Source organism: Oncorhynchus kisutch, linkage group LG2 (genome assembly GCF_002021735.2).
Source record: "Oncorhynchus kisutch isolate 150728-3 linkage group LG2, Okis_V2, whole genome shotgun sequence".
NCBI lineage: Eukaryota > Metazoa > Chordata > Actinopteri > Salmoniformes > Salmonidae > Oncorhynchus > Oncorhynchus kisutch.
Window position 1 is genome coordinate 42,727,443 of NC_034175.2, and position 26,707 is coordinate 42,754,149.

At 40.7% G+C, this 26,707-nt stretch overlaps 1 protein-coding gene across 3 annotated transcripts in view; it reads right to left on the reverse strand.

The window, feature by feature from the left end:
* Nucleotides 1-13,113, reverse strand: part of LOC109866352 (cysteine/serine-rich nuclear protein 3) — a 32,648-nt gene extending 19,535 nt beyond the window's left edge. For 2 of the 3 annotated variants that reach the window (XM_031794748.1, XM_031794755.1), the window contains exons 1-2: nt 12,828-13,113; nt 12,008-12,051 (exon numbers count right to left, since the gene is read on the reverse strand). The gene's annotated coding sequence lies outside the window, so the exon portion shown is untranslated. The remainder of the gene's footprint in view (nt 1-12,007; nt 12,052-12,827) is intronic. The other variant, XM_020454995.2, reaches the window with a different exon arrangement.
* Nucleotides 13,114-26,707: the final 13,594 nt, after the last annotated feature.

Below are 26,707 nucleotides of genomic sequence, written 5' to 3' on the forward strand. Positions count from 1 at the left end.
CATCATTCTTCAATGGAAGAAGTTTAGAACCACCAAGACTCTTCCTAGAGCTGGCGACCCGGCTGAACTGAGCAATCGGGGGAGAAGGGCCTTGGTCAGGTAGGTGACCAAGAACCCAATGGTCACTCTGACAAAACTCCAGAGTTCCTCTGTGCAGATGGGAGAACCTTCCAGGAGGACAACCGTCTCTGCAGCACTCCACCAATCAGGCCTTAATGGTAGTGACCAGACATAAACCACTACTCAGTAAAAGGCACATGACAGCCCGTTTGGAGTTTGCCAAAAGGCACTTAAAGACTTTTAGACCATGAGAAACAAGATTATTTGGTCTGATGAAACCAAGATTGAACTCTTGGCCTGAATGCTAAGCATCATGCCTGGAGGAAACCTGGCACCATCCCTTCGGTGAAGCATGGTGGCGGCAGCATCATGCTGTGCGAATGTTTTTCAGCGGCAGGGACTGGGAGACTAGTCAGGATCGAGGGAAAGATGAACGGCGCAAGGTACAGAGAGATCGTTGATGAAGTCCTGAGCGCTCTGGACCAGGTTCTCAGACTGGGGAGAAGGTTCACCGTCCAACAGAACAATGACCATAAGCACAAACCCAAGACAATGCTGGAGTGGCTTGGGGACATGTCTCTGAATGTCCTTGAGTGACCCAGCCAGAGCCGGGTCTTGAAACCGATCGAACATCTCTGGAGAGACATGGTAATAGCTGTGCAGTGACACTCCCCATCCAACCTGAAAGTGCTTGATAGCATCTGCAGAGAAGAATGGGAGAAACTCCCCAAATGCAGGTGTGCCAAGCTTGTAGCATCATACCCAAGAAGACTTGAGGCTATAATCGCTGCCAAAGGTGCTTCAACAAAGTACTGAGTAAAGGGTATGAATACTTATGTAAATGTGATATTTCAGCTTTTCTTTTTTTTAACCTTTTTTTGAGTTGTCATTATGGGGTATTGTGTGTAGATTGACTAAATCGTTTTTTCCCCCTATCAATTTTGGAATAAGGTTGTAATGTAACAAAATATCAAGGGGTCTGAATACTTTCCGAATGCACTGTACACTGAACAAAAAAAAAGTGTTGGTCCCATGTTTTATGCACATTTTGTTTCACATCCCTGTTAGTGAGCATTTCTCATTTGCCAAGATAAGATGTCTGTAATAAAGCCCATTTTGTGGGGAAAAACATATTCTTATTGGCTGGGCCTGGCTCCCAACTGGGTGGGCCTATGCCCTCCAAGGCCCACCTATGGCTACACCCCTGCACAGTCATGTCCAATCCACATATTAAGTCCTAATGACATTTATTTAAATTGACTGAATTGATTCCTAATATGAAATGTAGCTCAGTCAATTCTTAGTAACTGTTGCATGTTGCGTTTATATTTTTATTCAGTATTCTTTTACTCCGTAGTATTTTCCCCTTACTTCTTCTCTAACTAAATATCCATCATTTTCTAAATGGAATGCAGTACCTTATCTGTATTCTGTTGTATCCTTCTCTTATGGGTATCACATACTTTATGCAGCTACATTACATAAAAATGCAAAAAACATAAGCTAGAGAGATGGCATTTTGTTACAAACACTACCATTGCACCACAGCTATTGACCTATATTGTCTGATTTGCAAGAGGAGTTTTGATTTTGATGAAGCAAGTTTGTGACAGCAGGCATGAAAATAAACATACAAAAAAATATATTTTAATCATCTGTGCCCAAGCTGTGCTGTTGTATTGAGGTCATATGCTAATGACATGTCTGACCCAGAATGCTCAGTCAAGACATGATATTAGAAAATAGGAAATATAATTGAAGAAACATTTTGAAATAAATATATTTACTATATCTCATGCATTGGTGAATAACTAATAATACTGTCCTAGAGTCATATTTCCTCCATAAACACATACCTGTTGTTCATCATAAACACAGGGTCAAATAGGCATTTCTGTGTAATTATCTTAAATCTTGAAGCCGACATTGTGTGGATTGGCTGAGCTGTGACTGAGATTGTATCTGATTAATATGTGTTATCCTGCACATAGTTTTTAAAGCCTACATGCACATCTCCACCTTGAGTTTGTGCTGATCGTTTTAAACTAATCAAGGGCTGAAGAAGCATTAGCAGGAGCCCATATTTCAGGTTTTACTCTATTGAAAATCATATGCACAGTCTCTCTAGATCCCTTGACAGTGTAGTAGTGGTGATGCTGTTGCATAGGTGATTTAAATATAGACTGGCTTTCATCAAGCTGCCCACTCAAGAAAAAGCTTCAAATTGGTTCAGGTTATCAGTCAACCTACCAGGCTAGTTACAAACAGCACAGGAATTAAATCATCAACATGTATGTGTCACACCCTGACCTTAGAGAGACGTTTTATTTCTCTACTTGGTAAGGTCAGGGTGTGATGTGGGGTGGGCATTCTATGTTCTATATTTCGCCGAGTGTGGTTCCCAATCCGAGGCAGCTGTCGATCGTTGTATCTGATTGGGAATCATACTTAGGTAGCCTTTTTTTCCCACCTATGTTGTGGGATCTTGTTTTTGTACAGCTCTTGTAGCCTACGGAACGGTACGTTCGTTTTGGTTTCACTTTGTTATTTTGTTGCTGGTTCTCATTGAAATAAATATGATGACCACAAATTACGCTGCGCCTTGGTCCCCTTCAAACAACGTACGTTACAGTATCGATCAAATCTTTACTAATGCTGCAGACATTTTCTTTAAAGCAGTATCCGAAATCCATCGGATGTAGTGATCACAATATAGTAGCCATATCTAGGAAAACCAAAGTTCCAAAGGCTGGGCCTAATATAGTGTATAAGAGGTCATGACATACCAGCAACAAACGCTGACACTACACATCCAAGTATAAATTAACAAATTATGAAAGACAAGCATTGTAATTTTGAATTCCGTAAAGTGAGTGTGGAAGAAGATGAAAAACGTATTGCTGTCTAACAGCAATGACAAGCCACCAGGGTCTGACAACTGGGAATATTACTGAGGATATTAGTGGACGATATTGCCACTCCAAATTTGTCATATCTTTAATCTAAGCCTACTAGAAAGTGTGTGCCCTCAGGCCTGGAGGGAAGCAAAAGTAATTCCGCTACCCAAGAATAGTAACGCCCCTTTACCGGCTCAAATAGTCGACCAATCAGCCTGTTACCAACCCTTAGTAAACTTTTGGGAAAAACTGTGTTTGACCAGATACAATGCTATTTTACTGTAAAATAAATTGACAACAAACTTTCAGCACGCTTATAGGGAAGAACATTCAATAAGCATGGCACTTACACTAATGACCAATGATTGGCTGAGAGAAATGATTGATAAAAAGATTGTTAGACTTCAGTGCGGCTGTTGACATTATCAATCACAATCTGCTGATGGAAAAACATATGTGTTGTGGCTTTACACCCCCTGCTATATTGTGGATAAAGAGTTACCTGTCTAACAGAACACAGAGGGTGTTCTTTAATGGAAGCATCTCCAACATAATCCAGGTAGAATCAGGAATTCCCCAGGGCAGCTGTCTAGGCCTCTTACTTTTTAAAATATTTACTAATGACATGCCAATGGCCTTGAGTAAAGCCAGTGTGTCTATGTATGTGGATGACTCATTACTATAATCCCTGCTAAACGTAAAAAAGAGCTGTAGTTAGTTTCAGAATGGGTGGCAAGGAATAAGTTAGTCCTACATATTTTAATAACTAAAAGCATTGTATTTGGGACAAATCATTCACTAAACCTTAAACCTCAACTAAAACTTGCAATAAATAATGTGGATATTGAGCAAATTGAGGTGACTAAACTGCTTGGAGTAGCCCTGGATTGTAAACTGTCATGGTCCAAACATGTTGATACAACAGTAGCTAACAAGCGGTGCTCTGACTTTTTAACAACACTATCAACAAGGCAAGTTCTACAGGTACTAGTTTTGTCGCAACTGGACTACTGTTCAGTCGTGTGGTCAGGTGCCACAAAGAGGGACCTCTGGAAAATTACAATTGGTTCAGAACAGGGCAGCACGGCTGGCCCTTAAACGTACACAGGGCGCTAACATTAATAACGTGCATGTCAATCACTCATGGCTCAAAGTGGAGGAGAAATTGACTTCATCACTACTTGTTTTTGTAAGTGTTAACATGCTGAATGGCCCGAGGTGCCTGTTTAAACTACTAGCACACAGCTCAGACACCCATGCATACCCCACAAGACATGCCACCAGAGGTCTCTTCACAATCACCAAGTTAAGAACAGACTGTGAGGCGCACAGTACTACAAAGAGCCATGGCTACATAACTCTATTCCACATCAGGTAACTGATGTAAGTAGTAGAATCAGATTTAAAAACAGATAAAAATACACCTTATGGAACAGCAGGGACTGTGAAGAGAAAACACACAGGCACAGACACACAAACATACACGGATAAGACATGCACTCTACACACACCTACACATGGATTTTGTATTGTAGATATTGGATCGTAGAGTAGTGGCCTGAGAGAACGCACTTGATGTGTTGTGAAAAGTAATGTCATGTAACATTTTAAATGGTATATAACTGGCTTAATGTTGCTGGACCCCAGGTAGAGTAGCTGCTGACTTGGCAGCAGCTAATGGGGATCCCTAATAAATACAAATACAATACAATACAATACAATACAATACAATAGCAGCAACCTGGTCTCAGAGCATTTTGTATTATTCTGTACATAAATCCGTGAACTCAATTTAGTATGATATGTTACGTTTGGTATGGCTTCATAAGACAGAGGGTTATGTAAGGTAAAAACAAAAGGAAGGTGGTTGGTTGGGGTGGATGGTTAGGCGTATAACGCAAATGTCTAACAGCCCAAAAGGTTGCAAGTTTGAATCTCATCACAGATAACGGTTATAATTTTAGCTAATTAGCACATTTTCAACTACTTGCTACTTTGCAACTACTTAGCATGTTAGCTAACCCTTCCCCTAGCCTTAACCATTTACCCTAACTACTAAACTTAACACTAACCCCTAGCCTCGCTAATGTTAGTGAGCTAGCTAACATTAGCCACCTAGCTAGAATTCGTAACATATACGTTTAGCAAATTCAAAACATATTGTACGTTTAGCAAATTCGTAACATATAATACAAATTGTAATGCTAAACATATCATGTGAAATGGGTGATGGACATCCACAAATGAATACATACCATAGGAAACTCAACATGCCCCGGATTTACGTACAGAATAATATGAAATGCTCTGAGACCAGATTGATAATGGACATTGGTGCAGGGAGTGGGCAATGTATTTCTGATTTTGTGAAGCTAGAGACAAGGGAACCGACTATAGACACCACAGCCTACATTCCAAATGACACCCTATTCCCTACATAGTGCACTACTTTTTATGAGGGCCCATAGGAAATAGGGTGTAATTTGGGACATATTCCTGTCGCTCTCTCTCTCTGAAGCCTGGGGAGAGGACCTCGCCAGTCTCAGCTAACACTCAATATGGCGTCTCATTCCAAAGTGCTAGTGTTTTAATTGTCATCATACAGCACTGTGCAAACATCCACGCAACCCAGATGGCTAGGCTGATTTTTGTCTAGTGGGAGATTCAGCTATATGCCAATAGGCAGACTGTCTAGGAGACTAGGGCCATTAAAGCCATACAATGAGATTGCACAGTGAAGAAGAAGAACCCATAACCACTAAAGATCTTCTGCCATGTTAGCAGTCCGAGGTTGGGCTTAACCTCATAAATCACTGGTGTGAGGCACGGCCATAAACAGCAACCTTTAGAGGCAGGCAGGGTCTCAGCTGGGCTCCCTGAGGAGAAGCTGTGGCCTGGATGATTATAGATCTACAGATGATGTCGATGGAGGATTCCTGCAACCGATGGCGGAGGGAACATAAACACAACATTGATGGATTTCACATTCAATGGCACTGTTTAAAAATAAATTATACATGGAAAGGCCACAGAGGAATATGTTTGTTGAGGGGGTCAGAGGGGACTCGCTCTCTCTCTCATAATCATGGGTTCAGGAATAACAGAATGCTCAAGGCAATTTTGTCAAAATTGAGTTATTGACATAGCCTTGTTCTGTTCAATTTTCTCCTCTATATAGTACTCTAAATACCCAAATTCATGTTGTTAAATTCAAAAGAATATACAAGATAGAAAAATTGTTGACACCATTCAAATCAATGAGGGTTCGGAACTTTAAAGCCAATTATCTCAGAATCATCTTTTGCAGATAGAACCTTATAGTCCCAAGTTTCCCAAGCTTTTCGGTATATCAATCCGCACACAAAATCGAATGACATGCATTTGCATACTTAACTATGAAATAATTAAATATGGTGGAGAGGGCATATTTATATTCAAACACTCAACGTTTCTGAGGCACCAATAACACAATAATATAATCTACATCTTACTCATCCATGATCAGATCATGGTCAAATTAAATTGAGAGGAGAACAACAAAGAGTCCAAGAGAATTGGAAAGTCACATGCACAAGGAACCATACACCAATTAAACACAAAGGAATCCATTTAAGGAAATGTAGCACATCTACAGACTTATGCAAATCAGACTTTCGAAATGCGCTCTGTACATTTGTTAACTTGCAGCTGCCTGAGGCTGTAGACTGCTCCACACACATGAAAGGAAAGGAGGGAGTCAGACCAGCCCACTGCTGTACACGGAGGGAGCTTGCCTGCCTGCTGCAGCTAGCACAGGGACCATTGATCTATCTCCCCCTCCTCACAGAACAATAGAGGAAACGCCAGCGCTGTCTTTTATCAATGCAGGTCCAGGGATAAGTGAGATAGAGGCTAATGCCAAGAATTAGGATGTTTAGGGTGATATTATATCAAACTGGGCTGCTCTGTTCCATTTCATAACATCGATAATGCATCGACATACAACTCCAAATAATATGAGTTCAGAGTTGCTAAGGGGGATGTTGTCAGTACAATTCAATGATGGGTAAATAAAATAACATTATGTTGTATGCACCCAATATGGTTGGTTATTGTTTGGTTATTTTCAAAGGCAATTTGTGTATAAAAAAAAAGCAGGTCATTTTATTATTCACATTTCCTCTTTTAAACAAACATTTATAAAATGTTACAATTACTAAAAGGCAAGCTGATGCTTTTGCACATGAATTCATCTGACATTAGTCCGACAACATACACTGAGTATACAAAACATTAAGAACACCTGCTTTTTCCATGACAGGTGAATCCTGGTGAAAGCTATGATCCCTCATTAATGTCACTTGTTAAATCCACTCCAATCGGTGTAGATGAAGGGGAGGAAACAGGTTAAAGAAGGATTTTTAAGCCTTGAGACAATTGAGACAGGAATTGTGTATGTGTTGCATTCAGAGGGTGAATGGGCAGGACAAAATATTGAAGTGCCAGGCGCATCGGTTTGTGTCAAGAACTGCAACGCTGCTGGGTTTTTCCACACTCAAACAATTTCCTGCATGTATCAAGAATGGTCCACCACCCAAAGGACAGTTGGGAAGCATTGGAGTCAACATGGGGGGTGGGGGGGGGGGGGGGGGGAAGGTGTTCACTGTATATCAATCCCTTTTGTCTGCCATAATTAGTCAACCGAATGATGCAAAAACAGCTAAACTTGTTGGTGTAATTCCAGTCATGCACTGTGGAGGCATAATCGGGTACTTTCACCCTAGTTGTCAATCACAATCCTCAGCCAAATTATTCATAAAAGCATATTTTATTTATGGATGCATTTTCCCAAGCTACCTAAAAGTTTGCATAAGCCCTAGCTCTGGCAGAGACAGAACTGCCAAGGCACCTCACAGAGACATAGATGCTTTCATCTCTCATACAAGCAGAGGGAGCCAAGGTGGTGTTGATCCATGTTAGGCAGACATTCTTATCATTTATATATAGTATTATCTGTTGAGATCTTCAAGCATTTTCACATGCAAAACATTAGCTCTGTTATTTGGGAAAATTCATGAAGCAGGTTATACTGTAGTTGTAGGTGGACAGTGCAAATCTAATTGTATTCATCTGAAATGAGAGAGCAAGAAATAAAGATTTCAACTTGAAGATATATTTTATTTGTACTATAAATAATCTAAATAGACCAAATGAAAACATATCGCCTTTGTAGGCTAAAAACGATATGCAGCTCTCACATTTCGGAGGCTAAATTTAGCCTAATTAACTAACTTCATCCTAACGGATACAGACTCCCGCAAGCTGCCTCGGAGATAGAAATAGAGTCATCACCACCAGACAAACTCAGTTATCCATATACAAAACATCATCATTTTACTCACATGATTTTCTTTGTCACTAGAATATCTACTGTAAATGGAAATCAAATACAGTCCATGAATGCAGGGGGATGCAAAAATATGATCATATCGTTATACTCACATAAATATAATGATTGTTTTAATTATGTGGTTACATTAAATCAACCCTTGGTGATTCACACATTTACTGTAAAAAAAAAAAAGATATATTAATTTGACAGTATTACATTATTTCTGACTAATGATCTGACAAAATAAAAACATATACCACAATGGTAGTCAATTTACTAAAGAGTTTTTCGCCACATTAAAACTGGTTGCCATAGTGATGGCAGGCATAATGAGCAGATTAACTGCATGCTGGAAATCATTTGTTGAGAATTTATTCAGAGAAATGTGACATCCCAAACTCGTAGGAATAGGAAAAGGGGTGCTCTTAATTTTCCATGGAATCAAAACAAATTGAGAAAAATTCACTTCCAAACGAAAACAAGTCTTGATAAGTATGCAGGCCCATTACCAATGAGAGTACATCAAATGAGATAGCATAATTATGGTTATAGGTTAAAGTTGGCATAATTATGGTACTGTATCTATCACATTCAGAGTTACTAACAGTAGTAAAATGGATTTCCAGGGCAATATGTTTATGTGGGCTGGGCTCCAGCAACTAACTGTTAATGTCAGATCCTTGTCATTTATTTCCAGTGACACAAAATAAACTACAAGACATAGATAGACTGGGACAGTAACCGAAAGGTTTCTGGATCAAATCCCCGAGCTGACAAGGTAAAAATCTGTCGTTCTGCCCCTGAGCAATCCAGTTAACCCACTGTTCCCCGGGCGCCAAAGACGTGCATGTCGATTAAGGCCCCCCCCCCCCCCCCCCCCCCTCTCTGATTCAGAGGGGTTGGGTTAAATGCAGAAGACACATTTCAGTTGAATACATTCAGTTGGACAACTGACTAGGTAGCCCCCTTTCCCTTTCCTTATAAATAGAACCATCACTTTAAGCTCATCTAAATAAAATGGAGGGGAAAAGAACATTTCAAGTCAACCTATAATAAGCAGGAGAGAGAAAGCACTTTCCACATTGGTGTCATGGCAACATCTCATGGGAGCCAGCCAAACCCTGAACAACCTCGCTAGCCTGCACAGAGCCAGACCAAAGACCCTCAAGGACTCGTCACATCATAGACATTAAGATTAGAAACCAACATTCCTTCTGAGAGTGAGACAAGTATTCTGTTTTATATGAGTTGATATTTGTGCTGTTTGACTTAATTCAATACTGGAATACATATTAAGTCGATAAAATGGATTGACATGGTCTTCCATTTGCAAGAGGGGTGTTACATTTAGTTGAGACATTAAAGCCTTCAGGTGAGAAAGAAAATAAGAATATCATAAAATCATTGTTTCTCCAAGATAGATTTTTTAAAAATAGTGTAATTGTTTTTTTGTTTTTTTTTGTTCCCTGAACAATAAAACAGACAATGTCCTGTTCAGCCTACAGACATGCTTCCTACAGGGCACAACATTCCAACTGATAAACAAGATGTGAACCGGTGATCTAAAGCACAAGCTACTCCCTACCCAAAACAATCTTCTAGCTTGACCTTTTTGCCCGTTTTACAAGTCACTATGAATGGAGCTGCAGGTCAACTTTAAAGCCAAACATGAATCCCTGTCATTTCCACATAAAAGGATGCCAAATTGATTTGGCGCTGAATGTGAACCTCCGTGTGAAGACTACTCACCCGCGCAGGAGTCATGCAGGGAGATTCTACTCTGTACGGTTATCTTTAAAAGCCGTGCCACCTTCCCTGTGAATCTTTAATGGACCCCATTCAATGTGACAGAGCCCAAGCCATCTGTGCTACAATATGTAATAGCAACACATGGCAGATTCAATGTACCAGATTAATGATCCAGCCTAGCACCCAGTAAATACATTTAGTGAATGTTTCAATGTCCCCTAACTATGTCACATGTACTAATTCAATTATATTGCTGACCGATTGGATATACAAACAGATGGATCAGGGAGGACAAAATTCACAGCCAAGGTAAGAGAAGGAGCTCCACTCTTGCCTCACAGATATCAATCTCTTTGCTGGAATGTGTGTGTGTGTGTGTGTGTGTGTGTGTGTGTGTGTGTGTGTGTGTGCTGCACATTGCTGTCTCAGTGGCTCCTTCCTGTTTGACAAAAGAGGATGGTTGAGGGACAACAAAGAGGGTAGTGCTGGATAATGAGGCACGTTGCCATATTCAAACCCAGTTCACTGCTTTACTGGCACAGCGTGCCTTCCCAGCTGCTGCCAATGCTGACATCCAATTACATGACCTTTGCCATCTAACCCATTTTGATAAGGCATTGAATAATCAGCCTTGCAATTATACCTCAAATCTATTGCTATTTTTCGTTTTTTTTTTATTACTATTTGACCGACGTCGATTAAAATATTGAAATTCTATTTAGCTTTTTTTCTGAGCTCAATGCACAGTTTCTCTAGAGATGAATCAGATCAAGCCTGAATAAGGCGATGTATGAGTTATAGTTTCCAACAGGCCAATATTCTACATAGTATAGTGCAGAAAACGTGGTAATTGACTACAATGCCCATAATCCATTGCATTCCTACTTGTCCGGTCTGTGTGGCAACGGAGAGAAGAGAGAAGAACGTGAGATTGAGAGGGATAGAGAGCAATTGCTTCACGAGGTAACTCTACCTGAAAATACATGATCTAAGTGATTGATAGTTGGTATTCAGCAGTCATAAAAGTATACCTCATTTACTTTGAAGAACTACAAACATTTTGATTTTGTCAGCATAGATAGCAGCTCTATAGAGATGAGATGATGACCTGGAATGAAATAATAAAGTCATAAAATAAAATGAATGTAATATACACAACAACTGAAATATTTTTGTAAAGTAATGTAAATAAATGATGGTTAATAAGCCACAAAAAGTATCAAAACTGAAATTTAAAAAATATATATTATTTTTTAATGTAACCGAAACTGAACCGACCGCAAAGAGCACACATTTTTTGGTCTTTTAAAATGGCACTCATCATACTGACGTATACTACTGCTTGGTAAAGCCTGTAATTGTGTCTGTTGAAGAAAATAAAGGCACGTCCACCATCAAGGACTACCTTTTCAGCCTATTATCAACAAGGCCCTATAATGTAAGCCACTGGGTGTTTCCCCACATCAAAAGCCATTGGGAAATTATTTCATGCACTGTAGATTCTGACACATTGCAGCATGTATTGAGTACCTAATGTCTTATTATAATCTCATAATGATCATGACTGAATAACAGCCAACATGCACATGTCATAGATGTTACAATGTGTTTTGTATTCATTTAATATACCAGAAGCTGTGCCTTGTCTAACAATTCCTGACTACTGTATCGTTGTTTCTACTTCATAACCAGTCACTGTTGAGTAGACACTGTAACACAGTTCTCTCTCTGAATATCAAGATCAAATCTTAAGATAGCTTGTTGAGATATTTTGTAGCAAAACTGCAACAGCTGTGCAAAGCTTTTAATTGATTCTCAGAGCCAACGAATTCTACCAAAGGCAGGTGGCATCACATTTCTGCATTCCACTGAAACACATGACATGTTAGGCAGTATAAATGAGAGATACAATATACTTAGCTAGTCTTACCTTAAATAAAAGATGTAGGTATGCTGTAGCAAATTGTCTCTATTCTGTGGAAGAAAATAAATGAATTTAGATGTAAATGAGCCTAGAGTCAACTATTATTTCCAGAGGCAGTGCCACATAAAAATCAGGTTGAAAGCGACTATAAAATATAACCACCAATGAACTCAAGGTGATACAGGTAACAGAGAATACGGTGCTTTACATCTTTTTTCACTGGGAACGTCTGTAAAGATTGACCCGTTGAAAATTGTGTTTTTCATTATTCCTTTGAATAATGCACAGCAACGTTAAAGATAACTACTGTAAATGAATAAATTGCTCAGTTAAAAATGGAAAATGTATCTTGTCATGCCAGCAAGCTCTGTTATAGGAAAAAATATACTGAAAATGTGTGTTGATTAAAATCATGGTAGTAGCCGATTGGCAGTGCTCTTTCTGCACTCACCCTCTCAGTAAGAGAGAGAGAGAGAGGGAGTAGAGTGTGCACTATGCCTGACACAGATACATGTTCTCCAGGAGGACTCTGCAGAGAGCCAGCCTCTCCCAAATCGCACTGCTCTGCATGGGAGCATTTTAGCTACTTGGGTTCACATGTGTATGTACAGATATTAATAACACACACAGGCATGCATTTAAACGCGCGCGCACGCACGCCCACGCACGCGCGCACACACACAAACACACACACACACACACGATATTCAATTATATGCCCCAATATATACACAGATTATACTGTCAATGAAAACTGTAACCAAACACATGATTTAACTCTATGCCAGATTGATAAGGATAATGAGGTCCAAATTGCGGCACTTACCATTCATTTCATGTTTCAGCCGTTGCAACGCCTGCTTGTTCAATGACGTCCCTCTCTCTGAGTAGCCTAATTAAGCATCTAAATTATACGTGTTTTTTTTTGTTGAGAATGTCATTCACTCCATTCATAAAAAAGCTTTTTTAGGCGCACACTATTTCAGATTTGCCTACCTGGCACAGTCGTGTCACATCCACAGTGCACATTCATAGGCAGTTCTTCCGGTTTCTCTTGGAACAATGGTGCAGCATCGGTCTGACAGACACATCAGCAACGTGACTTCCCTTAACCAATCATTTCACATGGTTTAAGGAATCAGGAATCGTCCTCTCAAACCTTTGTACACGGTTTTGCCTACTTTAGGCAAAGCTGGGAAGACAATGTGCGTCAATGCTAGTAACTATAGCCAATGGCAATATGGCGTTTATACACTCAACTTGGATACAATTGTATATTTTATAGTCAACGGTGTCGAACTTGGCGTATGCATAACTTCGTCCCACGGAAGTGTCTGGGAACGGGATTAGTTTATAAATTACAATTAAAAATAATCACATGGTGTTGTTCTCCTACCACATTTAATTTCAATGTAAAGTATTCATAAATAACCTATGAATATAGTCACTACCATCTTCTCTGTTTTAATGCTCAATGTATTATGTTATTGACAAAACATTGTAGGGGAGTGGGGTACAATTAGCTATTTTTTACATTCAGCGTCACCCTGTCAAGGGAAATATAGTATTCTTTCTAACAAAGATATGTGTATATTTCAGGATGTTGCATATCCCTGAAATAATGCAAACATTACAGGTTTGGAAACATAGCTTGTCCCCAAAAAAGTGGTATCTTGGCACAATTTACCCCGGTATGGGGTAAGTTTAGCCACGGGACAGGGTAAATTAAGACACCTACAAATGTCTGTACTTAATGAAATATTACCACTACATTTTTAAAACCATGTCTATCTTTATTTCCCAAACTCAATTCAACACAACCCCAATCGCGTTTTGTCTTTTAATAATTTTAAGCATCTTTTAAATCTGCACTATGTAACCTATGGGGTGACCCAACCAAATTAAAATAGAAATGTGAGTTATAGATCTGTCATTCCCATTGAAAGCAAGTCTAAGAAGCGGAAGATATGTTCTATGTGTACTATTTCTATGCTTCATGTTCTTAAATTTCGTTTTTGCTTTTACTTTCGGTTTTGTCCACCATCTTAAAACAGCTGAAAATACAATATTTTTGTTTATTGAAAATATATTTCACAGAGGTTTAGATGGTACAATGATTCTCAACACTATTTATTGCTTGTTTTGTCAAACTGAAATTAGATTAACTATTAGAATTTTAGGAAAATGGGGGAGAGATTTCTGCATATTAACACAGGCTTGACACCTAACAAACGCTTTTCAAAATCACTTTTAGCATTGGCCAGGCCCTATCGTTACCTCATATCCCAGTGATAATCCCTTGCATTACCCCTGGGATGAAAACACTTCAATTTGCTATACTCGCCATTGCCTCAACTTGCCCCAAGGCAAACATTTTGACTATATTAGCCCACACAGCTACAAGCTTTTAGAGACCCCCAACTGATGTATAGAACAATTATCTACTTTGGTTTACATTCATTTGTGTTGGTAAAACTCGTTTTTCGGACCTAACTTGCGTACCACTTTTTCTATATGGTTTATTCCCTCACAGACTCCATAAAATGATGGCATCTTCCTAAATATTTGGTCAAATTAATTTTGTGTATGGTTTCCTAGAAACAAAGGTGGCTCAATTTACCGGACTCGCCCCTATTAGTATACATTACATAGACCTAGAAAGAAATGTTTCTATAGTCTACACCAAAATTGTGTGTGTACACTATGTTAAGTATTTGGGAAATTATCAAAACCATAAGCCTCGTGTTTACCACCATGATTTGCCTTGACTTAAGTTTCTGACTGTTGCAGATTGCTGAAGTACACTCCCATCTAGTGGATACTATATGAAGATACATTATTTTCTCAACAACGTGTGAGAGATGTTTACCACAGTATTGCACACCCTCTATTGATCAATTCCACCCAGGCCTATGGAAGAAGGGACTCAGAAGACCGACTTCTTTGAGATCCTAAGTCAAAGACGGTACACGTGTGCAGTAGCCTGTGCATTTCAGTGCATTGCAGTAGCCTGTGCATTACCTAGACACCCACGTTCTATGTACACAATGCTCTCTCTAACACCATGGCAGCTGGGTGGGGGATGTGCTTCTCTGAAAGAACAGTAGATGATGCTAGTAGTTCACTTGCAGCAGGGATGTGTAGAAATACACAATATGCTACGGTACTCATTCATTATGCAGTGATCATTATTTTTGAAATGTTTTCCTTATTTTACACATTCTCATTTACAGCAACGACCTGGGGAATAGTTACATTTTCAGTACTGTTTCCTGTACTATTGTATAAAGAGCAATTCATCTACAAGAGGCCTGAATAGAGAATACACGTATCATTCACTGTAAATGACCAATTATCATCCAATTGGTTTGGACTATTTGTGTATTATGAATTGTTAAAAATACTTTTTTTGTGATACATTGCAGTGACTACAGTATGAATTGTGTGAAGATCTACCATTATATAATATTGTGTTTTATTAGTACTACCAGACAGAGAAAAAAACTATTTACTCTACTACTTAGATTAATGAAGTGAACTAAATGTTTTATATTCATGTTGTGTTTTGTAATTCCCTCGTCCTTGTTTTACTCACAGTGACTATTTGTTTTTGGCATCTCCATTAGAATGTATCTGAAGAATTTCCTCTGTAATGCTTATTAGCCCCTGGCACATTACAAAATCGCATAATTATAACCAATGTGTTTATATTCTATGAGAAACAAGGTGCTCATTATTGACTTCATTAATTTCAAAGTTTGAGACAATAATGGCAGCTGTGCTATTATGACTAATGGTGAAACGTCTGTGTTTGTCTGTTAAAGCCGTGTGTAGTAGTATCTTAATTGTCTTTGGTCTAGCTGCCTCTGGGGTGTGTAACACAAGCATTCTGAATAGATAGAGGATCCAGCTCAATGTGACACCCTGCTCTGGCCTGTCCTGAATTATGCAACCATCTCAAGTGAACTGAGGATATCTGGTGTCCTTCCATCACCGTTGTATTTTGGAGACATGTGTCATGGTCGTGCATCAGGATGAAACCTCTCTTCAGTCACAGCAAGCAATGTTTACATTTAGAGAACATTTAAAAGTTAGGGTTTTAAAGTCTTGCCGCGAGTTACGGTGTGGTCAAGTTGCAACGTTAACACTGAAGTATGAAATGTGGTGTAAAAAAAGAGTGTTGAACACAGTAGAATTTCAGTGTGTGCGTGTCTGTGTGTGTGTGTGTGCTCCTCAGAGGTCTTAATGTCCAAAGCCAGTCAGTTATCTCAGTCTGTTGAAAGAGACCTCTCAGACTTCAAAGAAAGTGGAACCCTGTGGAGTGTATTGAGCTGTGTCCTCCCTCCCCATACATGTAGCCTGTGTACCTGGACCAGGCCGATACGGTTTCCCAATGGTGGAAATTCAATCAACCTGCGTATCAACCTGCATAAGTGAGAGGAGCCCTCGACCACAAACGCTCTCGTCTCTCTCCAAACCACAAGTGGTCACTGCCTCTTAGGGCTGGGAATTGCCAGGGACCTCATGATACAATATTATCATGATACTTCGGTGCCGATACGATATATATTGCGATTCTCACGATTCTATATGTATTGTGATTTGATATTGTGATTTTATTGCGATTCAATGTTCCAAACATATTGCTCACCATATGTTTGCTGCAGAGGCACAGGAGAGTTTGTTTTGGTGCAGGTACAGCCAACTATTGCAACTATACGATATATTGTCAAAAGTAATATCCCAAAATGTAACTGCATAGTCTTCCCCCCCACATCACTACTGCCTATAATACACCGGCTAAGGGAGAACTCCAAGTCAACAAGAAGAGAAGGGAGGTTAGGTATTTCAGAGGTAAGACTGAAGAATACCTCAGCACAGCAAACTGTGAGTATGTTGTTCTCTCATGTTATCAAAACACTTGTATTTTTATTTATTCCATTTATGTAGATGGAGATATGGCATTTGGATCATTTTGAAGAAAAGCTTTGTGTAACTTGAGATGCATGGATTGTATGTCTCTAGAGCAGGTCTCAATTGAAATGCACTCGTAAAATAAATAGAGACAAAGTGGAGTTCTGAATGAATTTGTCTCAATACAAGTGCACCATTTCTTTCTGTGACGCCATAAACATTTACGGAAGTGTGTAATTTACATGCATAAAAGCAGCAGGCCCACTGTTACCGAGTGATAGTCCAGCTCTTTTTTTTTCCCTATAAACCATCATTATAGCTAACCTAACGTAGTAGGAGTAAAAGCAATGCCTGAAACTAGATCAAATCAAATTCAAATCAAATTTATTTATATAGCCCTTCGTACATCAGCTGATATCTCAAAGTGCTGTAGAGAAACCCAGCCTAAAACCCCAAGCAGCAAGCAATGCAGGTGTTGAAGCAGGTTGGCTAGGAAAAACTCCCTAGAAAGGCCAAAACCTAGGAAGAAACCTAGAGAGGAACCAGGCTATGAGGGGTGGCCAGTCCTCTTCTGGCTGTGCCAGGTGGAGATTATAACAGAACATGTCCAAGATGTTCAAATGTTCATAAATGACTAGCATGGTCAAATAATAGGTCTGAGACAGGTAGCACGTCCGGTGAACAGGTCAGGATTCCATAGCCGCAGGGAGAACAGTTGAAACTGGAGCAGCAGCACGGCCAGGTGGACTGGGGACAGCAAGGAGTCATCATGCCAGGTAGTCCTGAGGCATGGTCTAGGGCTCAGGTCCTCCGAGAGAGAGAAAGAAAGAGAGAGAGAGAGAATTAGAGAGAGCATATTTAAATTCACACAGGACACCGGATAAGACATTAGTAAGGAGAAGTACTCCAGATATAACAAACTGACCCTAGCCTCCCGACACATAAACTACTGCAGCATAAATACTGGAGGGTGAGATAGGAGGGGTCAGGAGACACTGTGGCCCCATCCGATGATACCCCCGGACAGGGCCAAACAGGAAGGATATAACCCCACCTACTTTGCAAAAGCACAGCCCCCACACCACATCAGAGGGATATCTTCAATCACCAACTTACCATCCTGAGACAAGGCCGAGTATAGCCCACAAAGATCTTCCCCACGGCACAACCCAAGGGGGTTGGGAGATCACATCAGTGACTCAACCCACTCAAGTGACGCACCCCTCCTAGGGACGGCATGAAAGAGCACCAGTAAGACAGTGACTCAGCCCCTGTAATAGGGTTAGAGGCAGAGAATCCCAGTGGAGAGAGGGGAACGTGCCAGGCAGAGACAGCAAGGGCGGTTCGTTGCTCCAGAGCCTTTCCGCTCACCTTCACACTCCTGGGCCAGACTACACTCAAGCATATGACACACTGAAGAGATGAGTCTTCAGTAAAGACTTAACGGTTGAGACCGAGTTTGCTTCTCTCACATGGGTAGGCAGACCATTCCATAAAAATGGAGCTCTATAGGAGAAAGCCCTGCCTCCAGCTGTTTGCTTAGAAATTCTAGGGACAATTAGGAAGCCTGCGTCTTGTGACCATAGCGTACGTGTAGGCATGTACGGCAGGACCAAATCAGAGAGATAGGTAGGAGCAAGCCCATGTAATGCTTTGTAGGTTAGCAGTAAAACCTTGAAATCAGCCCTTGCCTTGACAGGAAGCCATTGTAGGGAGGCTAGCACTGGAGTAATATGATCAAATGTTTTGGTTCTAGTCAGGATTCTAGCAGCCATATTTAGCACTAACTGAAGTTTATTTAGTGCTTTATCCGGGTAGCCGGAAAGTAGAGCATTGCAGTAGTCTAACCTGTAAGTAACAAAAGCAGAAAGTTTCTGATTTTTGCAATGTTACGCAGATGGAAAAAATCTGTCCTTGAAACAGTCTTGATATGTTCGGCAAAAGAGAGATCAGGGTCCAGAGTAACACCGAGGTCCTTCACAGTTTTATTTGAGACAACTGTACAACCATTAAGATTCATTGTCAGATTCAACAGAAGATCCCCTGCAAACTGGTCTTGACTAGAAGGGGAAAAACACTGTCAGGGGAGGTTCTCTTCTGCACTGTTCAACCAATCCAGTGGATGTGGAGGAGGAGTTAAGATGGAGTGTATCCTTGTTTACGTCCAAAATCAGAAGTTTTCTTTCCATTTCAGCTGAAAACCGGAACATCCAGACGTTTGGGACTCGGCAGAGGCTATACACCAGCAAACGTGATATCCTCTTTCATGTTTCATCCATCCCACCTTTTACAATCATAAGTGCTCGACATAAAAGCACTAGGGATAGTGTCAAAACCTGAGCAAGTGATGACGCTACCTCAACAAAACATGGCCTGAGTGCCGTTTTAAGTACAAGAGTAGTACATTACCGCACACAATCTTCATTCAACATTCAAGGACTGCACAAGTAGGTTTGGATAATGTTAAAAACTGAAAACAGTTTCAGTGAGTGAGGAGATAAACAGTCAAAAGCACTCCACGTCTCTGTGGGGTTTATGATGACAACTATGAGATGATCCAAGGTAATTGAGGACCCACCCGCCTAGATTTTTCGCACTCATTTATATGATTATGATTTCACTGTAACCTATTTGTGATGATTAGGCAACATTCTCTTGGTGTCTAACCAGTGGCAGGTTGTGTCTCTGGTTCATTGAGTTGGGTGATTTTTTCCCCCCTTCCTCGCATCCTGATATAATACCTTGTTAGAATAATGTGCTTTCTGTCATGTCAGAGGGAATTAAAGCAGTCTGAAATCCTTGGGTGCTACTCCTACGATATACACTGAACAAAAATATAAATGCAACATGTAAAGTGTTGGTCCCATGTTTCATGAGCTGAAATAAAAGATCCCAGAAATGTTATGCACAAAAAGCTTATTTCTCTAAAATGTTGTGCACACATTTTTTTTACACCTCTGTTAGTGAGTATTTATCATTTGCCAAGATAATCCATCCACCTGACAGGTGTGGCATATCAAGACTGATTAAACAGAATGATCATTACAAAGGTGCACCTTGTGCTGGGGACAATAAAAGCCCACATTAAAATGTGCAGTTTTGTCACACAACACAATGCCACAGATGTCTCAAGTTTTGAGGGAGCGTGCAATTGGCATGCTGACTGCAGGAGTGTCCACCAGGGCTGTTGCCAAAGCATTTGTTTATTTTTCTACCATAAGCCGCCTCCAACGTTGTTTTAGAGAATTTGGCAGCACGTCCAATCGGCCTCATAACTGCAGACCACATGTAACCACACCAGCCAAGGACCTCCACATCCAGCTTCTTCTGAGACCAGCCACCCAGAGAGCTGACAAAACTGTGGGTTTGCACAACTGAAGAATTTCTGCACACACTGTCAGAAACCGTCTCAGGCAAGCTCATCTGCGTGCTCGCCGTCCTCACCAGGGTCTTGACCTGACTGCAGTTCGGCGTCGTAACCGACTTCAGTGGGTAAATGCTCACCTTCGATGGCCACTGGCACTCTAGAGAGGGGAGATGGCATGGCGTAGTGTGGGCAGGTGGTTTTCTGATGTCAACGTTGTGAACAGAGTGCCCGATGGTGGCGGTGGGGTTATGATATGGGTAGGCATAAGCTATAGACAATGAACACAATTGCATTTTATTGATGACAATTTGAATGCACAGAGATAATGTGACAAGATCCCGAGGCCCATTGTCGCACCATTCATCTGCCCCGATCACCTTATGTTTCACCATGGTAATGCATGGCCCCATGTCACAATTCCTGGAAGCTGAAAATGTCCCAGTTCTTTCATGGCCTGCATACTCACCAGCCATGTCACCGATTGAGCATGTTTGGGATGCTCTGGGTCTACGTGTACAACAACGGGTTTCTGTTCCTGCCAATATCGAGCAACTTCACATAGCCATTGAAGAGGAGTGGGGCCACAATCAACAGCCTGATCAACTCTATGCGAAGGAGATGTTGCACTGCATGGTGGTTACACCAGATACGGACTGGTTTTCTGATCCACGACCCTACCTTTTTTAAAAAGGTATCTGTGACAAACATATGCTTATCTGTATTCCCAGTCATGTGAAATCCATAGATTAGGACTTAATGAATTTATTTCAATTGACTGATTTTCTTATATGAACTGTTACTCAGTAAAATCGTTGAAATTGTTGCACGTTGCACATATTTTTGTTCATTGTAGAAATATCTGAATGATTGAATTCAAGTAACACAGCCCTGTAAATGCTGTGTATTTGCAGCCCTCAAGAACAAATACGTTTTAATGGCCTAAGATTCAAACTCAAAATACATTATTCCTGCAAGTCAAAGACATTTGATTCCGTTAAAATGTATACGAATAGGGATCTATGGATGACTCACCGTCTTGATACAGTAATATGACCATTTAAAAACATTAAACATGACATCCACTTTGTTCCAGATTTGGGTGACCTTTAACTCTCATTACTATTATCTGATAGCAGTGTGAAAGTTTAGATCAGGCTTTGACTAACTTTGTGGATTGTGAGCGTGTGGCTATGAGAGGACTGGACTTGTCTTGATTTGTCTAACTTTGGGATAGAAGAGCAGGATTAGGACAGACCCAACAGCAACCCTAATTGCTAGTCTAATGTTGCCCTGACCAAAACGTGCACCAAGTTTTGCTCCCCTGTAGGAAAAAGCCAATCCTCGTACTGTGTGAGATGGCAAGGCTCACAGTGACCACTGATTAGAATGCCCAGTGCATTCACAAACTCTCTCTATCCAGGAATGACCTAGTTGATATGTCTGGGATGAATGTCTGTCACTTCTGTCTGTGTCTAATTTGCTTGAGTAATATATTTTGACCTTCCCTGTATTATAAATAATGAGTTTTAATGACACATGCCCTCCTGTCATTTTCTTTACGGCCACCATCTTGTCCCCCTCTGTCTGTGGGGATTGTTTAATTCACTTTCATCCTGAATCAGATTATTGCTGTGTTCTCGTTTGCAACAAGGTGACCTGATATAAATAATGAGCATGTCTCACGCTGGTGGTAATTATACTCGATCAAGTTGTGGCATTGTGACTGAACTCATGACATTTAATTCTGTAGATTATGGGATTCAAAAGCCAATCAAATTGTCAGTATGTTCTTCATCACTGTCATTTGTGTACCCCCCCCCCCCTCCCCCTGACAAAGTCACGGCTGGACTTCGTAACGTAATATAGGCTACGGCTGTTAACACAATGCAGGGTAATAGGCCTCATTGTTTTTACATTAAATACAACAAAGCCTTAGCCGAGTCAATTGGGTAATACATTTTTCTCTAATGTTTCAGATTTAACTTTGCTTCATTGGACGGTTATGTTGTGCAAGAGATAACAAGCACATAGACTTACACTAATACGAATATATTTTATTTGGAAAGGCAGTCCTATCGCAAGACATGCATGATTACTAGCTTCTTATTCTGCTAATGGAAGCCAATCTTGTCGCTTGTCAGCCCTGTGTATGGCTGATGGATCAGAGTGACGGGACATTAGTGAGTAAATGACAGCCGTGTGATCCATGACAGGCTCGCCATTGTCTAGCTAGCAGCTGTATGGCAGTGCAGGTAAAAGATTTGTGCTTGAACACAACACTTGATCCCTACCATAGTTGAACACTGTAAGGTGTTGTGTTCGATTCATAGTTGAGAATTTTGTATAGGCTCTCTGCAATGCATTGCAGGCGGTCTTCAGTATAGTGTAATGACTTGACTCTACCATAGAGTGGCAGCCAAGAGTCTAGACACCAGCAAATCCAGTGTTCCTCAACCTTTTCTATTATATACCATGGACTGACTCTTTGAGGTTTGGGCCCCCTTCTTGAAAGACTGTCTATATTGAGCTCTTGCAAATGAAGTCACAATGTGACAGACAGGTTCTGTTTATTTTATTTTATTATTTTTTATTTAACCTTTATTTAACCAGGTAGGCTAGTTGAGAACAAGTTCTCATTTACAACTGCGACCTGGCCAAGATAAAGCATAGCAGTGTGAGCAGACAACAAAGAGTTACACATGGAGTAAACAATTAACAAGTCAATAACACAGTAGAAAACAAAGGGGGAGTCTATATACAATGTGTGCAAAAGAAATGAGGAGGTAGGCAAATAATTAAAATTTTGCAGATTAACACTGGAGTGATGAATGATCAGATGGTCATGTACAGGTAGAGATATTGGTGTGCAAAAGAGCAGAAAAGTAAATAAATAAAAACAGTATGGGGATGAGGTAGGTGAAGAAGGGTGGGCTATTTACCAATAGACTATGTACAGCTGCAGCGATCGGTTAGCTGCTCAGATAGCTGATGTTTGAAGTTGGTGAGGGAGATAAAAGTCTCCAACTTCAGCGATTTTTGCAATTCGTTCCAGTCACAGGCAGCAGAGTACTGGAACGAAAGGCGGCCGAATGAGGTGTTGGCTTTAGGGATGATCAGTGAGATACACCTGCTGGAGCGCGTGCTACGGATGGGTGTTGCCATCGTGACCAGTGAGCTGAGATAAGGCGGAGCTTTACCTAGCATGGACTTGTAGATGACCTGGAGCCAGTGGGTCTGGCGACGAATATGTAGCGAGGGCCAGCCGACTAGAGCATACAAGTCGCAGTGGTGGGTGGTATAAGGTGCTTTAGTGACAAAACGGATGGCACTGTGATAAACTGCATCCAGTTTGCTGAGTAGAGTGTTGGAAGCCATTTTGTAGATGACATCGCCGAAGTCGAGGATCGGTAGGATAGTCAGTTTTACTAGGGTAAGCTTGGCGGCGTGAGTGAAGGAGGCTTTGTTGCGGAATAGAAAACCGACTCTTGATTTGATTTTCGATTGGAGATGTTTGATATGAGTCTGGAAGGAGAGTTTGCAGTCTAGCCAGACACCTAGGTACTTATAGACGTCCACATATTCTAGGTCGGAACCATCCAGGGTGGTGATGCTAGTCGGGCATGCGGGTGCAGGCAGCGACCGGTTGAAAAGCATGCATTTGGTTTTACTAGCGTTTAAGAGCAGTTGGAGGCCACGGAAGGAGTGTTGTATGGCATTGAAGCTTGTTTGGAGGTTAGATAGCACAGTGTCCAAAGACGGGCCGAAAGTATATAGAATGGTGTCGTCTGCGTAGAGGTGGATCAGGGAATCGCCCGCAGCAAGAGCAACATCATTGATATACACAGAGAAAAGAGTCGGCCCGGTCTGTGGCAATTGATGTATTGGTTGTTTGTCAATAAGTTTGCCAATCTTTTGACAATACCAAATATCTGTAAAAAATATATATATAATTTAAAAAAATGTCGCCCTGTGTCAATATGTTTATCATAGCAGGATTTGACAGGCATTTTTATGTTACATATCAGTCTCATATTATTTATTCTGAGATGGCCTCGTGAGTCTCTGGCTGCAGTGCACAGAGCCTTTTGGTTTTATCAGATACAGTCAGTATCACACCCATGTCATCATGGCCTCCTGAGAAGATGTTGTTTCATGTACTGTACCTATACATAAGCAGTCATTTCAGGCAACACTCCAACGAGACACACAGCTACAGTACCAGTCAAAAGTTTGGTCACACCTACTAATTCCATTTTGTAATTATTTTTTAAAACTATTTTCTACATTGTAGTGTCATGACTGTCCTGACCAGGTCAGGTTACAGGAGACCACAGCCCTACAGATTATCTATCAACCCCAACAGAGGAGGAGAGATCTAGGGGTCTGAAGATGTGGGGGGTTTTATGACCCCTCACGCCCCTGGTAAATCTCAGGCCACAGACAAATCATTTGTCCTGTTACTATGGAGAACCAACCTCAGAACATTAAACATGAAATAAAGGGACTTTGGAACAATGGTTTCCGTCAGCCACAATGGTGGTCATGACGATAGATGGAATATCATTTTTGTTTTGTTATTAAAGGTTAATAGATGACGTTATTACGAAAACATTGTAATGTGAAGAGTTTTCCTAGTATATGTTTGATGTTTATACATTGTACGTTGTATGGAAAATATCAAAATCAAAGAGAATGTTTTGGGGAAGATGAAATGTTAAGTTAGTTGTCTAAAATTGGATTTGAATAAAATCTAGACCTTGCCTCATTAACTTGGTACGCCCAGAGAATTGCCCTAAAGGCGGTTATGCCCACTTCTGACCCAAGGGTATAAAACCTGTGAGTATAGAATTTACAGGAGGACTATGTGACCCAAGCTGCAGCAAGGTCTAAAAAGTCAACGAACCCAGAACGCAACGCAAGTTTGAAGACAAAATAAATCCTTTTCTACCCAAGCTACGGATGAGTAGCTGTGTCTAAGCGGGTGAATTCAAGTCGAACCACCTAGCCTCCATCTCCCATCGAATCGTGGTATCTAAAGGGTTTCATTCCTATGCTGTGAGCTCTGAGTTACAGATCTGTCTGTCTTCAGAAGACCCCTTCCAGAACAAAGGGTGAGGGAACAGACTCCTAAGCCAAAAGGACATTGGGAGGACGATCAGGGAAGTGCGTCATCGAACAGTTGAACGGTCCACGCAGAGAATCCTCGGAGGTCATCCCCACGTAATTACATCATTATATTCTGACCCATAAGAGCTTCAGTTTGGGGCAAGGCTAGGGTTAGAATAGCATAGCTGACAAATTCACCCAAATGTATATTTCTCTTGTGTACTTTCTTTTTTTCTCTCTCTTTTGAAATCCCCATTGTGGGTAACACGTGCCATAGTGTATTGGCCCGTTATACTAAGTTCTAATCAATAGCCTATAATGTGTTTTGTCTATGTTTATCTTTTATCATTATTTTAGCTTTTTAGTAAATAAATATTCAACTAGGATCGGTGTGGTACGAACTCATTGGTGAGACCCGGGTCCGTGCAGATTCACGGGCTATACGACATTCAGAACGAGATTGGTAGAGGCAACTGGTTAATTAGCAGCTGTTGTAGAAATCGATATTCTGATATTCTTTGAGTTAATTTGGGAAATAGAAACTCAATAAAAACGAGTTTTCCCATGTTGCCCCAGGTTAATGAGTTAATAATTGCTTGATTCAGTTAATCACGCAATTAGAAACTTTAATCATTCGATGAACAACAGTCATCCCATTAACTAATACAACGTCACGACAGTAGAATAATAGTGAAGACATCAAAACTATGAAATAATACATATGGAATCATGTAGTAACTATAAGAGTGTTAAATATATTTTGATTTGTTTGATATTCTTCAAAGTAGCCACCCTTTGCCTTGATGATCATAACCACCATCGATAAAAGACAGTACTGGGCTGCCGTCTTCATCGACCTGGCCAAAGCTTTCGACTCTGTCAATCACCATATTCTTATCGGCAGACTCAGTAGCCTTGGTTTTTCTAATGACTGCCTTTCCTGGTTCACCAACTACTTTGCAGACAGAGTTCAGTGTGTCAAATCGGAGGGCATGTTCGGTCTCTGGCAGTCTCTATGGGGGTACCACAGGGTTCAATTCTCGGGCCGACTCTTTTCTCTGTATATATCAATGATGTTGCTCTTGCTGCGGGCGATTCCCTGATCCACCTGTACGCAGACGACACCATTCTGTATACATCTGGCCCTTCCTTGGACACTGTGCTATCTAACCTCCAAACGAGCTTCAATGCCATACAACACTCCTTCCGTGGCCTCCAATGCATGCTTTTCAACCATTCGCTGTCTGCACCCGCACGCCGGACTAGCATCACCACCCTGGATGGTTCCAACCTAGAATATGTGGACATCTATAAGTACC